Below are 12,868 nucleotides of genomic sequence, written 5' to 3' on the forward strand. Positions count from 1 at the left end.
GATTCGTCGTGGTCCGGCGAAAGGCATTTGTTGCACACCGGATGGACGTCGATGTGTGGGTACTTCGCATTGCATACCGGACACCTTTTGAATGGCGTCCTGGATTCCATCGTCGAAGTAGTCGATGGACTGGTAAATGCGAAAGAAGTCGGTGCTGAAAGTTAGTAAACTAACAAAATTCTATCGAAACCCGATCGATAAACAGTACCGACGCGAACTAAAGGCCTTTTGGCCTCGACCAAATATTTTCCTAACTTGAGCTAAGATAGCACATCCGAACCCAATGGCGGAAAAAAACAATCTGAGGATGGAGAGGATGCCCATGCGCACTGTAGTCCAGGGGAGGAGTCACCTATCCAAGGATACTTCGAAGACTCTTCCAGGACAACAACGTGCAAACATCCGGACCCAACACTAGGCGGCGATCTATGCACAGATATGAATTCAGCAGCCCACATGCCTCGAACAAAAAGAAATGCTGCAATGAAAAACAAAAAGGGGATTCTTTTCTGTATACAATACATGCATGAGATAAAATGTGTGATGAGCCAATGTACTTTTGAGATGCAAAATAGGCACTCAGGGAATTTTATGGAAACTCTTTAGAGGAGGCAGAAACCTACATCAAATAGCCAATAGCATCAGTGAGACTCAAATACTCTTCCGGGCGAACCCAAAGCCCCCTCTAGCAACATTTAATAAAAATTGGTAACAATGGGTAAACACAACTGCGCTGTCAAGACAGACCTAAAAAGGGAACCAAGTATGTATATGCATATGTAGTCATAAGCATGCCAGGATGAAACATCATTGATGTAAAATGCAAAAAAGTGTTTGCAAAGAATTACTGCTGAATGTCGTACCAGACGAGAGACCAGAAGGGTTTTTTAGGATACCGTGATGGGCCATTCTGGTACCTTTGGCATCAAGTCATGATTTTTAGCTAGCCAACAGGCTCTACGAGATAAGCCTCCATCTGCTGTGATCTGTTGGGCATATTACTCAAAGGTTGGAAACCCCAGCAGATACACTCAACCTTTCAACTTTCCCTCCAAAAATCAAAACCACCAACTCGGGTAACAGATTCTTTTGATGTTAATAAGAAAAAAAAGCACCCCCAATCAGAACAGATATGCCAACACCCACAAACCTACTCAAAACAACAAAATAGACACCTTTGAAGAATCTTATGAAAAAGTTGTGATTTCAAGTAAAACTGGATATAATTAGCGTTTACAATAACATTGTCATACATGAAAAACCCACTAGGGTGTCACTGAGAGGGTATTTTGTGAAGCAATAGGAAAGAATAGCAGACATACTCTTGTAAGGACTGGTGAATGATCTGGTACTCGACTGAACTGGTTACGGTAAAGAAAGGGAAGGTCACAATGTATGGAGGAATTAGGTTGTGAGTGAACCAGCAATTATTAGTAGGGCAGGATGCACTGCTACACTAAGAATTATTCACCACTTTTGCTAAAGGAAAAAGTTCTACAAAAATAGAGAGTTTCAACCCCTCAGTCAGAAGTGCAACCAATATGATTTGTGAACTATAAACATACCAAAGGGTATTTTCGACAAACAAGTTGCACTAAGACAGAGTGCTCTGAGCACAGCTACCCAGGAGGTCCATGCAATGTCTGACAGCATGGGGCATTCCTGTTTTTTTGTTTTTTTTTTAAATCCACCACACTTTTGTTGCTGCCAGTTCTACGCCCATATTTATAATGTGAAAGGTGCAGCTACGTATACGAGAAAGAAAAAAAAAAGTGTGCTGGCAAAACAGACAGGACTGGCTAAAGGTGTCACACAGGATAAGTGGGCACTTGGAGGTTTTGTGTTGATAGATCATTAAAGGGTATTTCATATGTGCAAGCTAATTCAACAATGGGGCCCAACGTTTACATTGTTCTTGCACATTGAAAAGTGTCACTAAAGACCAATATGAAGACTGGTGGGCATTTTATAATTGTTTGAGGTTTTCTGCCCATACAATCAACAAAAGGCATACAAGAAAAGGTAACTGCCCAAAATGAGGCCGGTGTTGATTGTGAATGATGTCACTCAGACTCAAGAGACCTCCAAACTAATGTCATTGTTATTTGCCTATTTAGCCAACTATTTCTTACATCATTGGTGAATGCCAACAAGAGAACAGATTTCTATAGAGACTGAGGTTTTTTTTTAAATTGTACTTGGTTATTTGCGATGACAAATGAAGGTCACTAGAATTAACATGTACTGACAATCTTCATGGTGCACAAGAGATACTTTTCTTCAGCATGACTTAGTAGCCAATATTATTTGGCTCATGCTCCTAGAATGTAATTTTACACAAATGTATGGGAATTGTTCCTTTCCATTGTGTGATGTAAACATACTAAATGTCTGTGCAAAACTGCAAATTTACTCAAGTGCCTCAAGAACCCCAACATCTACTATCAGGCATACCTCCTCTTTTTGTGTTGTTGTTGAATGCATCCATCATCTGAGGCCGGAACAAGTAAGGAACCTCCTAGCTTCCAAGAGTCAGACGATCAGTCATCTCGCAACTCTTCTTTAACAGCTCTCTGCACCCCTTAGGCAAGAAGATTAACTTCATGGATTTACATTCACACTCTTTGGTAGTAAGGAGAGCAAAGTGTCTTCCACAAAAGCCTCCTTGTTAGTTAACAGGAGGCACACAGGTCTGGTTGATATCCAGTTCTGGATGCAGGTCAAAAAGCTGGTCCTAAAGGACTCGCAACTAGGAATATTGCTGTGGAGTCCTGTTGGCCAATCCAGTAATTAGGAGAAAGGACTCTGGGAGCACACAGTACTCATTTACGAAACATTCTTTCTGTTCAAAGGCAGAAGGCCAGTAGAGTATTAAAAAGGGCTTGAAGACTATATTGTTTCAGCAGGAGTTCACCATCATTTAATATTCAGGTCTGACCCACAGTAGAACCCATCCAAGAAAAAGCAGTGTAGGGATGTGGTTTGAGTCAACTACACACACTACATCAGCTTAGTGAATGGCAGGCAATGCGCTTAAAACCCTTGATAGTGTAAAAGAACTTCTGAGAGCTGCCCTCTGTATGTCCATAAGATAGGTAGTTCATACCCATCCTCGTGGGAATGTTTATGTGGTTAGCAGACTCCAGTACAGAACTTCATGCCTACACTACAGGAACTCTAGCACAGTACTTCATGCCTACAACATATGGTCTGGAGCATATTTCCTCATGTCAACAAGGTGTACTTCATGTGCACACTGTATGAACTAGAGCACAACAGTTAAAAACCAAGATGTGGACTCTAGTACAATACCTTGTGCATGACAGCAAAACTCAAGAGAATTCTAATTACCAGTGGCAAGATGGGATATTGATATAAAATCAACAAAAAACAAAAATATTGCCCAACCTTTTATTTCTAGGACTAAAATTTCCAAAATTGATCAATTTCCTACACATCAGTAAACACGGAAAACCTTTTAAAATATATTTTTACAAATTCAATCCATTTTCAAAACATGCAATCAATAAAATCAAAAATCCAGTACATGAGATGAGTTCTGCAACCATACAACAATAACTACAAAAGAACAGAAAATGCCCTTATCTTTCAAAAACATCCAAACAGACTATAAAAAAGTAATCAGTGGTTAAAACTAGGATCCTATGAAATGTGTATCCTTGTTCGTTCATTAGTCATATTACTAAATACATCTGAAACTTCACAAAAGAAGATTCAAATGATCATACACAAATATGAGAAATAAACCAATTGCTTTAAAAAGGTTTGAGCAACCTCACTAGTCTGTTAGTTACAAGCTTATTTTAGACACTTTTGAGTCGGATGGCTATTGGTTGGTCAAATGTATGGTAGGTAATGTGGCTTCTGCACATGGAAATTGCTACTGGAAACCCATATGTAGGGAAAGGATAGGATTTGGGATGTACAGTGATAATAAAATTAAAGGTGGGCATTATTTCTGTTAGTTATCTATTCACATGATACTTTATGACCATATCATATGAATTCGGGCAGCATCCCAATGATTTTAAACACAGTATTTTAGGACTCCTTCCTGCATGCTTAAACACTTTACTAAGGCACCTTGTTGTATACGCTCAACCACAGTATTCTGTTCAATTGTCCACGTGGGCTCAATCAAAGCGCTTTACCCCGCCTGTATACTTTAATTCATGTTGATATCCTATGGTCTGAGCCACAAGCCAATTTGTGTAAACAATAGTCTTTCTTCACTCGCATAGCAATCCTGTACAATACAAGACTAGGCGTGGCCATTCTGTTTTGAGGCAAATAACTTCTTTTAGAAGTAAAGCAACCTGAAGGTTCTTTGAATGTTGATTTTGGTATACATCCTCCCACCAAACTATATCTTTGCAGCAATTAAAAGTAAATGATTAAACAAGAAGTTGTGCGCTTTCAGACATGAATTCTTCCACTTTGTTTTGGTCAAATGTTGGACCATATTGTATGGCATCAATAACAGTAATGCTGACACATATGCTTGTCCACAATGACCCCAATGTGTATAAGTAGATATTTGTTAATACAGTAATCGTACAAAATTGCTCGCCTAATGGCTCACAAGGACCCCGCATTCATGGCTCAGCCCTGTTTCACTGTTCAACAATGGTCATGCTTTAACTGCTGAAGAATCAAACCGTGGGCAATTCTGGATTTTATAAGGGTGCCCAGTTGCAGATTACCCCTGTTTAGCACTTGTACAGGGCATGATCTAATATTAGTAGGGTGTCACTCAGGACTTTTGGTTCCACGCAGAAGTCCAACATTTTCACCACAGCCCAGAGCCTGACTTTTTTTGTGGATTTGTGCATGGTGAGGATGTCAGCTTTAGTAAGTTATGGGCCTTTTGGTGAGTGAGTCTAGAGGGCTTTATCAAAATGCTTTCATAGTTCCTCAGGTGGTACGAGTACACATTGTCTGGCCCAATGCTTATTAATAACTGACGGAAGCTAGTGATGTTTGCCTTAATATCCAGTTAAACCCATATCAGGGCTATATTCAAAGCTCATTATGGATTTTCGCTGTTTTAAGTGCTTCATGGTACGTGTTGGTGGGCAGTGCTGTTGTGAGCACTTTGGCACCCAATTACACATCATGTCAGTGCTGTGTTGTTCGTTTGCATAGAGCGCTTTCTAAAAATGTTCTGAAGAAGGTCGAGTCATTGTTCAGTGTTGCAGGGGCCCCATGACAGACACTTGAGGATTATCCGAGGGGTTTTGAGTGTGTGCAATTTATTATTTTATGTGAAGTGTTGGATGAACCTGTAGAGCATCTCGGGGAAGGACATAGATTTGATGTTCAACTATAAAACAACAGTAAACAGTAGCCAATTACATTAAGACTGCTTTGAATGTTAAGAGAAAGCAAATAAATCCAAGACCCGCCCTGTATCTGGCAGGTCAAAGGTCCCCAAATGCTGAACAGATTTTGAAAACCATTTTACTTCCTTTGATTAAAAATATGTTTGGTGTATTTTTTTTTAAAGGCCACCATTTATAGGTATTTAATTGCCAGGCATGTTGTCACACGTATGGCTCTGCAGCACACAAAATGTTCAATACCTTCTTGAGACGGTTTTAATGGTTTCCACACCTGAATATAATGGTGTTTGCAAGTTGTAATATGTAAGCAACTGAAATAGATGATGTTTTCATATTGATGAGCATAGGTGTTGTAGGTTTGCTCTGTGTGGCCAGAGGTCTATCCAAGATTTTGACTTACTAATTGGATTATTTGGCATGCGTACTCTTCGTAAAGTATGGCATGTGTGCCTTAACTGAAGGCTTTGGGTAATTCTGTAGAGTACCGATACCACTCACTGGCTGATCTGGAATGTGTTCACCAGGCGTTAAAAATTCTGTTTCTGTTTTATGTTGGTGTGGGGAGAATGTATGGACGTGTCCTACTGTGGGCATCATAATGTAGAAAGCTATAGGTGGAGACTGTGTAAGAATTTACTTGTGCAAAGTTTAGGGAATTAAGCTAATCACTGTCGGGTCAATCCTGTAAAACACTGTACCCACCCCTTGAAGCTTTCCCTTGAATTGTGGACTCTAAAGACTACTCTGAGGAAAGGGAGACTGGTCACTTACTGATCCCAAAGGGTCCATATATCCAGGCTACTGCTTTGGAACAACTCTCCAAAAACTGCTAAGTGGAAAAGGTCCAAGGAACAGAGTTTGCTGCACTGGTCTAGTTGACATCTGGATCTGGTCCCTATTGAAAGTGAAGAGAGAGAAGGCTTTAATTTGAATATATAGCTTCCATTAGCTGAAAAATAAAACCAGTCTCTGCCAGTGGCTCCATTTAAATCATCAGCACTGTAGGAAAGTAGGATCTGCTTTCACGGTTACCCCCACTTTTTGCTGGTGTAATTCTGTTTTCTGACTAGTTTGACTGGAATCCTGCTAACCAGGGCCCCAGTCTCTGTGCTTCCTCCCTAAATTGGACCTTGGTGAGTACTCGGGTACCTTCCAAATTGGCTACTGGTATACCCTCGTAAGTCCCTAGTATATGGTACCCAGGACATAGGTACACCTGGGGCCCCCCCATGGGCTGACGCATGCATTATGCTATCCATGGGAGAACACTCACAATGTGACTACAGGCCTGCCATTGCAGCCTGTGTAAGCTGGTTCTAGCATCACCTACGACAGATATAGGTTTTCTTATATCGGAGAGAACTACACTTAAAACCTACAAGTCATCCCTAAAGCAAGCCTTTCAATCCTGAAGGCAGAGTGCTTGGTTATAAGTGTGAGGGTGCCCCTGCATGAGAAGGGCACACCTAAAAACACTGGAGTCCATTCTACAGGCATTGTAAGTACATCAACCATTACGCTATATAGAGTGACCAGTGCGTCATTACGCAATGTTTAACTCTAAACTGGCTGTAACGAACCTTTGCAAGTTTGGTATCAAACATGTTGAAGTCATACTCCAAAACTGTAAAACGGTGTTGAAGGTATGATTTCATGCACTGTGAGGCTCCTCCGGGAAGCACTCCGTGCTCCCAGTACCAGCCTTTCAGAATCTGACAGAAAGCTATGGCCACTCCCGACCACAGACACGATTCTGCCCTCCTGCTGCTGAACCTAGCTCAAGCAGGGGAAGGCAGAACAACAGGTTTCCTGCCACAGGGAGGTGCGACCACCTCCCAGACAGGACTTAGTGTATTAGGCCAGGGTGAGGGTGGTTGACAGCGCCACTAGACTGCTTTGAAGGGCAGGTTTGGTGTCTGCTTACTCCAGTTGGAACCAGTTCAGGAAGTCATTGGCTCCTGCTCTGGTGCGAAACTGGACAAAGGACATGGGAGTATCTCCCTCCCCCCCACTGCCCAGCACCTCCTCTGGGAGGGGAACCTGAATCGTCCCAACCCTTTCCTTAGGGCACTTAAGGGTTTACCTGTGGGTAGCTCTTCAAATTCGTCGTGGGACAAGATTCAGATCCAAAACCAGTTAATCTTGAACCTTCTGGGTACTTTGGACTTCGTTGGACTTCGCTTTGGGAACAGAGTCTGCACCAGGAAGACTCCTGCTGCTCCTGGTCTCATCGTCCTGCCAGTCTTCTGCATAGTCTGTGCTTGTGCTCCATACAGGTTCTTCACCAGGCCTGTGGACATTCAAGACACCCGAAGGAATCTCCTTTGAGTGAAGGAGTCACTCCCCTGCATCTGAGGGCACCGCAACAAAGCGGACTGGTCTGCTCTTCCTGAGCTCCAACGGACTCCGAAATGTTCAGCAACACAGGTGGTGGTTCTGCAACTCCCGCGAGGCCTGCACTGTCCTCAAAGCAAGATTGAAGCCAGTATCCCTCGTCGGAACCGCTGAAGCAATACCCCTGTGCACCAAGTTGACTTCCAGTTGACTCTTTTCTCCAGAGATCTTCGAGCTCCAAGAAGTTCCAGCCTAAAGCATCTCTTGCTACCAAGATCTTCGTCCTCGCCACATACTCTGCACCGTGGCCCTGCATCATTGGTGAGCTGCTCGAGGTCCTCTAGCAACTCCTGTGCCTTCAGCCCGTGGGTCCTCTCGAGGGTCTTATTTGGCTCCAGTGGGCTCCCCTGTTGGTTCTGGGCCCACTCTGACTTACCTCCACTTGATGAGTCCCTAGGATCTTGCTGGTCCCGACACTGTACCTTTTTCGTCTGCCATGTTTGTTGCCGCCGCCAAGGCTTGTTGGTGCTCCGGCTGGACACCAACCCCCTGGCTCTTGACATCCGATGTCGGACAGCTCGTGAACTGTTCCTGGTCTTCCACAGTGTCGCCTGGTCCACACTGCTAAAGAGCCAAGGTCACCATCAACCCTCCTGCATCTTCTGACACAGGTGTGCATTCGTCTTCCGTGCCTATTGGTCACTCCTGAGTGGGATAGACTCTGTCCCCTCTGCTTGCAGGTACCACTTATCCTGAATCCACCCTTGGATTTCACCGGACTCTTTCCGCTTCTTCACCAGCGGCATCTTTACTGAAGCCCTCCATTGTGGTCCATGGCGGTTTCCGACGTCACTTCGCACATATGTACCCGGCTTCCCTGGTGTAGGTATCGTGGTTCCCAGGGTATCCACGGGTGGGGTGACTCTCTAACCTTCTATCGGTCACAGAGTTCTCTTCAAGGTCCTCTGGGAAGGGTCCTTCTTAAAAACTGCAACCGCGACTTCCCCATGGACTTGTGTTGATCAAGCAGTCGTGTTCCCGCTCTGTACACGGACTCTGTGGGGTTCCTGGGTACTTACCTTGGGTGGTTCCTTGGGTCCCCAACACTTCTACGTCTTTTAGGTTCACTTTCTCAGTATATGGTTTGATCTCCCCCAGGAGACCACTGTGTATCTGTGCTACTTACGTGTTCTATTACTGAACTATTGTGTGTATATCTCCGGGGAGGAGATATTGCAATGTGTTAGTGAGTGTTTATAAGAAATACATATTTTTTATAACTACACTGTGTGGTTCTTTTTCACTTAACCTACACTATATGATTAGTACTGGTAAAACAAGTTGCTTCACACTCCTTCTGGACTAAGCCTGAAGGCTGCTCTCCACAGCTACCACTTCGAGAGCTTTCTAAGGTTGTTTAAGACCACTAAAATCTACATAAGGGTTGTCTGGATTAGTGCAGGGTGCTCCACTTACATAAGTAAGCACCATATACTAAGCCAGCCTTCTACAGGCACTATGAAATGTAATGTCTAATTCAACAGAACATCACTCAAAAGTAAGTAGAAAATATAGGGTTAACGAAAGATGCAGGATTTGCAGCGCCTCTACGCTCTGAAGCAACTGTGTCACTATACTGACAAAAGGCACAATGCAGTCTCGGGTATGGACCAGAGCACAATGTATGAAACATATAACTTTATGCTAAATTAGACCCCGGTGTGCAATAAAATCCTGGGAATTGAGAACACACGTTAGGAGGTGGACCTATTGATAAAAAGACACAAACCCCAAGAAAGACCATCTTAAAAGGGACAAAACCAGTCCCTCGCATGCTAGCATTTCTTAATTTAAAAATACATCTTTCACCTAACTCCAACCTAACAGAAAGAGGTCCCACTTGATCAATCTAGAAACCCCCAAAAGGGAGCAGTAATGACTCGAACATGCATAAAACCAAATTGCTTCTAGCACAACAAGGAACTACTGTCGGGAGAGTCGAATGACCACCATTGTGAAAGTCATCTTATGGAATGTGTACGGTCCAAAAACCACGCTGCAAAACAGAGCTGCACTGGAATTCTTACAGTCTGGGGACCTGTTGTGTCTCCAAGAAACCTGGTTACTTGCTCCAGTGGTCATACTTTTTAGCTGGCTGTTTCTTTCTACAAAGCCTGGAATGATCTATTTGGTAGGCCATCTGGGGGCTTATCCATATACATACGAATTAGCCGCAATATAAAAACTGAAACCGTGTTAGCCACGGATACAGTACAAGCTATTTACCTGCAGGGATTAAAACTGAATGGCCGTCCATCAACTATTCTCCTTTTGAATGTCTATTTTAATTGCAAAGATAATTAAAGATACTCTGAGATGAGGGTCTTGGTCGACATACTTGAAGATTTGCTCAGTAACTATCCAAATAGTGGGATTATATTGGCCGGGGACTTTAACACCCAGAACTCGGGGATTGCAAATGATGCATTAGTGCATAAGGATCGGGCTGGGACTCTACTTAACACATTTTTAAACATGTACAGCTTGAGGCCAAGCCAAGATCCATCACTTACCAACCATGCCTCACAGGGAAAAATTTAACTCCCAATTGATTACATCTTCATGTGCAATCGTTTACACGATCAAGCAGTAGCTCTTCAAAACCCAGTGCTGCAGACTAGTGACCATCAACCATTAGTCACAGCCATTACACTGCAAACAGATAGTCTTCCGTACATTACCCTCTTAGGCCATTCCAATGGAGAGGAAATTCACGCGCTTCTAAGAAGGCTAAAATGGAATAAAATTGATACAACTAGCCTGTCAAACTGGAAAAGTAACTGGCCCATATTTGCGAAAGACTTCGCAGCTGGTAACATGGCTGAGAATTGGACTAACCTGGTGCCGGAGCTGTATCGCCTTTTGTTAGGTAAAAGAGCACACCATCAGCAAGATTGTGGAGAAAGGGAGTGCTGCCAAATGCATCCGAGATGTGAGAGAAAAAAAAAAAAAAAAAAAAAAAAAAATCGCACAAAGCAACCGGTCCCTGAGACAAGCCAACCGTGAAAATATGAGAGAGGGTAACAACAAAACACTACGAAATCTGTTGCTAGCAAGAAAAGCTCACAGGAAAAATGTAAGTGACCACAAAAGGCAATTGCAGGACTCGCAATGGTCTCATATTTTCAGCCTGCTGGCGTCCAATAGACAGGCTGAATTTTGGGCCTATATCAACAGGCTGTCCGGCCACGACCGGCGCAATGGGGTCGCCAGCCATACATGGGTCTCCCACGTGACCACACTGTACTGTAGTGCTCCAGACCATGGCCCAGTATACCAACAAATATTCTTCACTAATTCCAGCACAACCAATTCTCGTATAAGTAGCACGGAAGAACCATCTGAAACTTCTGAAGTAGGAAATCGGGTAACGCCAATAATAAAAAACATCAGAAAGGATGGGGCCCCTGGACCCAATGGCCTGCCTGGAAGCCATTTCAAAGATGACAGCGACTTCTGGGGAACTCTATTTACTCCACTTTATCAGTTCTGTCTGGATAACTCAACGGTGCCTGAAGCCTGGAAAGGTTCCTTGCTCCAACCGATTCATAAAAAGGGAGACACTGGAGATCCATCTAATTGCAGGCTGATAGCCCTTTTGGATATTGAGGCAAAAGGATATGCAAATCTCCTTTTGCAAGATCTGATCTGTATATCAGTTCGGCTTTAGGCCAGGAGTTTCGGCACTAGATAACATCTTAGCCCTTGCCTACCTGGTAGCACAATCTACCAAGGAAAAACAGCCCCCACTGTTCGCATGCTTTGTGGATTACTCTGCAGCATTCGATGGAGTCAATAGGAATTTGCTGTGGAGGAAATTACAAGACTGGGGGATTCTGACTACACTGTTGAAAGCAATTACTGCTCTCTACACCGGAACCTGGGTACGAGTGAAAGTAACGATGAACTCTGCGACCAAAAAGATTTACACAGATCGTGGTCTAAAACAAGGGTATGTACTGGCACCCCTGCTTTTCAATCTCTACACTGCAGACTTTGGCAAAACAATCTCCAAAGCGAATTTGTTACCCCTGAAAATTGGGCCTACCAGATTGTTTTTACTGCAGTATGCGGACGACATGGTGCTTATGGACCATACCAAAACGGGTATGCAACGATTACTGGATGCATTAAACATCTATAATAATGAAAATGATCTAAGAGTAAATGTAGGGAAAACAAAAGTAGTAATTTTCGGGAAGTATGCGAATAAACAAAAAAAACAATGGCAAATGGGTAACCTGAAAGTAGCTACAACAACTAAATATAATTACTTAGGGGTTTGGATTATGAGCAGTGGGAAGTCTGCAGCACACGCTGCATCTATTGAATCAAAAGCTAAGGCAGTGACGTACGCCAGGTGCAAACTAAACTCCAAACTAAGCAGTCCGACAACAGGTCCCATTAGAAAGGTTATAAGAGCCAAGCTACTCCCGACAATTACATACGGCCAACTAGCATTTCCCGCAGCATCAATTAACATCATGGAACGCGCCAATTGCCAGGCATTTAAACAGATCTTTCACATCCCCGCCCATGCTCGGAACACCTTGGTACGTCTTGAATTTGGGCTAAATAACCAGCATTATGAACATTGGGCATTGTTTGTTCGTTATTTTCGAGGGCAATCTTAAAGGAAATTTTCGTGAAAAATGACAACCCATGGGCAAATGGCCTTTTAACTGCTTGCACTGAATTGCACCTTGACATGTCCAATTGGCAGGATTTTATTTATCAACCTGGAATTTTAAAAAACATTTTAAAGAAACAAGTCAGATTGCTATCAAAGGAAGAGGACTTGAAGGAACTAGAGTCCTCCAGTAGTAACATCAGGATATTAGCCAGTTCCTTCCACGATAAAATGAGCCAGCCATACCTTGATTCCGCTTTGAACAAGTCAATCTTAAAGCAAATCCTGTCTGTGAGACTGATGGTACTACTGATAAAAGACATCAACAGCCGTTGGAAAACATTAGAGGTAGTCACTACTTGCAGATTGTGCCATCAGCACGAGGAGTCCATGGCCCACATAGTCTACATAGGTCACAGTTTGAATCATGCACGTCGCATTTTATTGAAACCCTGGTTTTTAAAATATGGGATACGCACCT

At 43.1% G+C, this 12,868-nt stretch overlaps 1 protein-coding gene across 2 annotated transcripts in view; it reads right to left on the minus strand.

Moving 5' to 3' along the window:
* The window catches only part of CTU2 (cytosolic thiouridylase subunit 2), a 150,708-nt gene that overhangs the window by 42,486 nt on the left and 95,354 nt on the right, over positions 1-12,868 (minus strand). The window contains exon 12 of one of the 2 annotated variants that reach the window (XR_014972061.1): positions 6,135-6,258. The exons of the other annotated variant lie outside the window; for it this stretch is intronic. The gene's annotated coding sequence lies outside the window, so the exon portion shown is untranslated. The remainder of the gene's footprint in view (positions 1-6,134; positions 6,259-12,868) is intronic. 2 annotated transcript variants of the gene reach the window in all.

The sequence above is a fragment of the Triturus cristatus genome, chromosome 12 (genome assembly GCF_964204655.1).
Source record: "Triturus cristatus chromosome 12, aTriCri1.1, whole genome shotgun sequence".
Classification (NCBI taxonomy): Eukaryota; Metazoa; Chordata; class Amphibia; order Caudata; family Salamandridae; genus Triturus; species Triturus cristatus.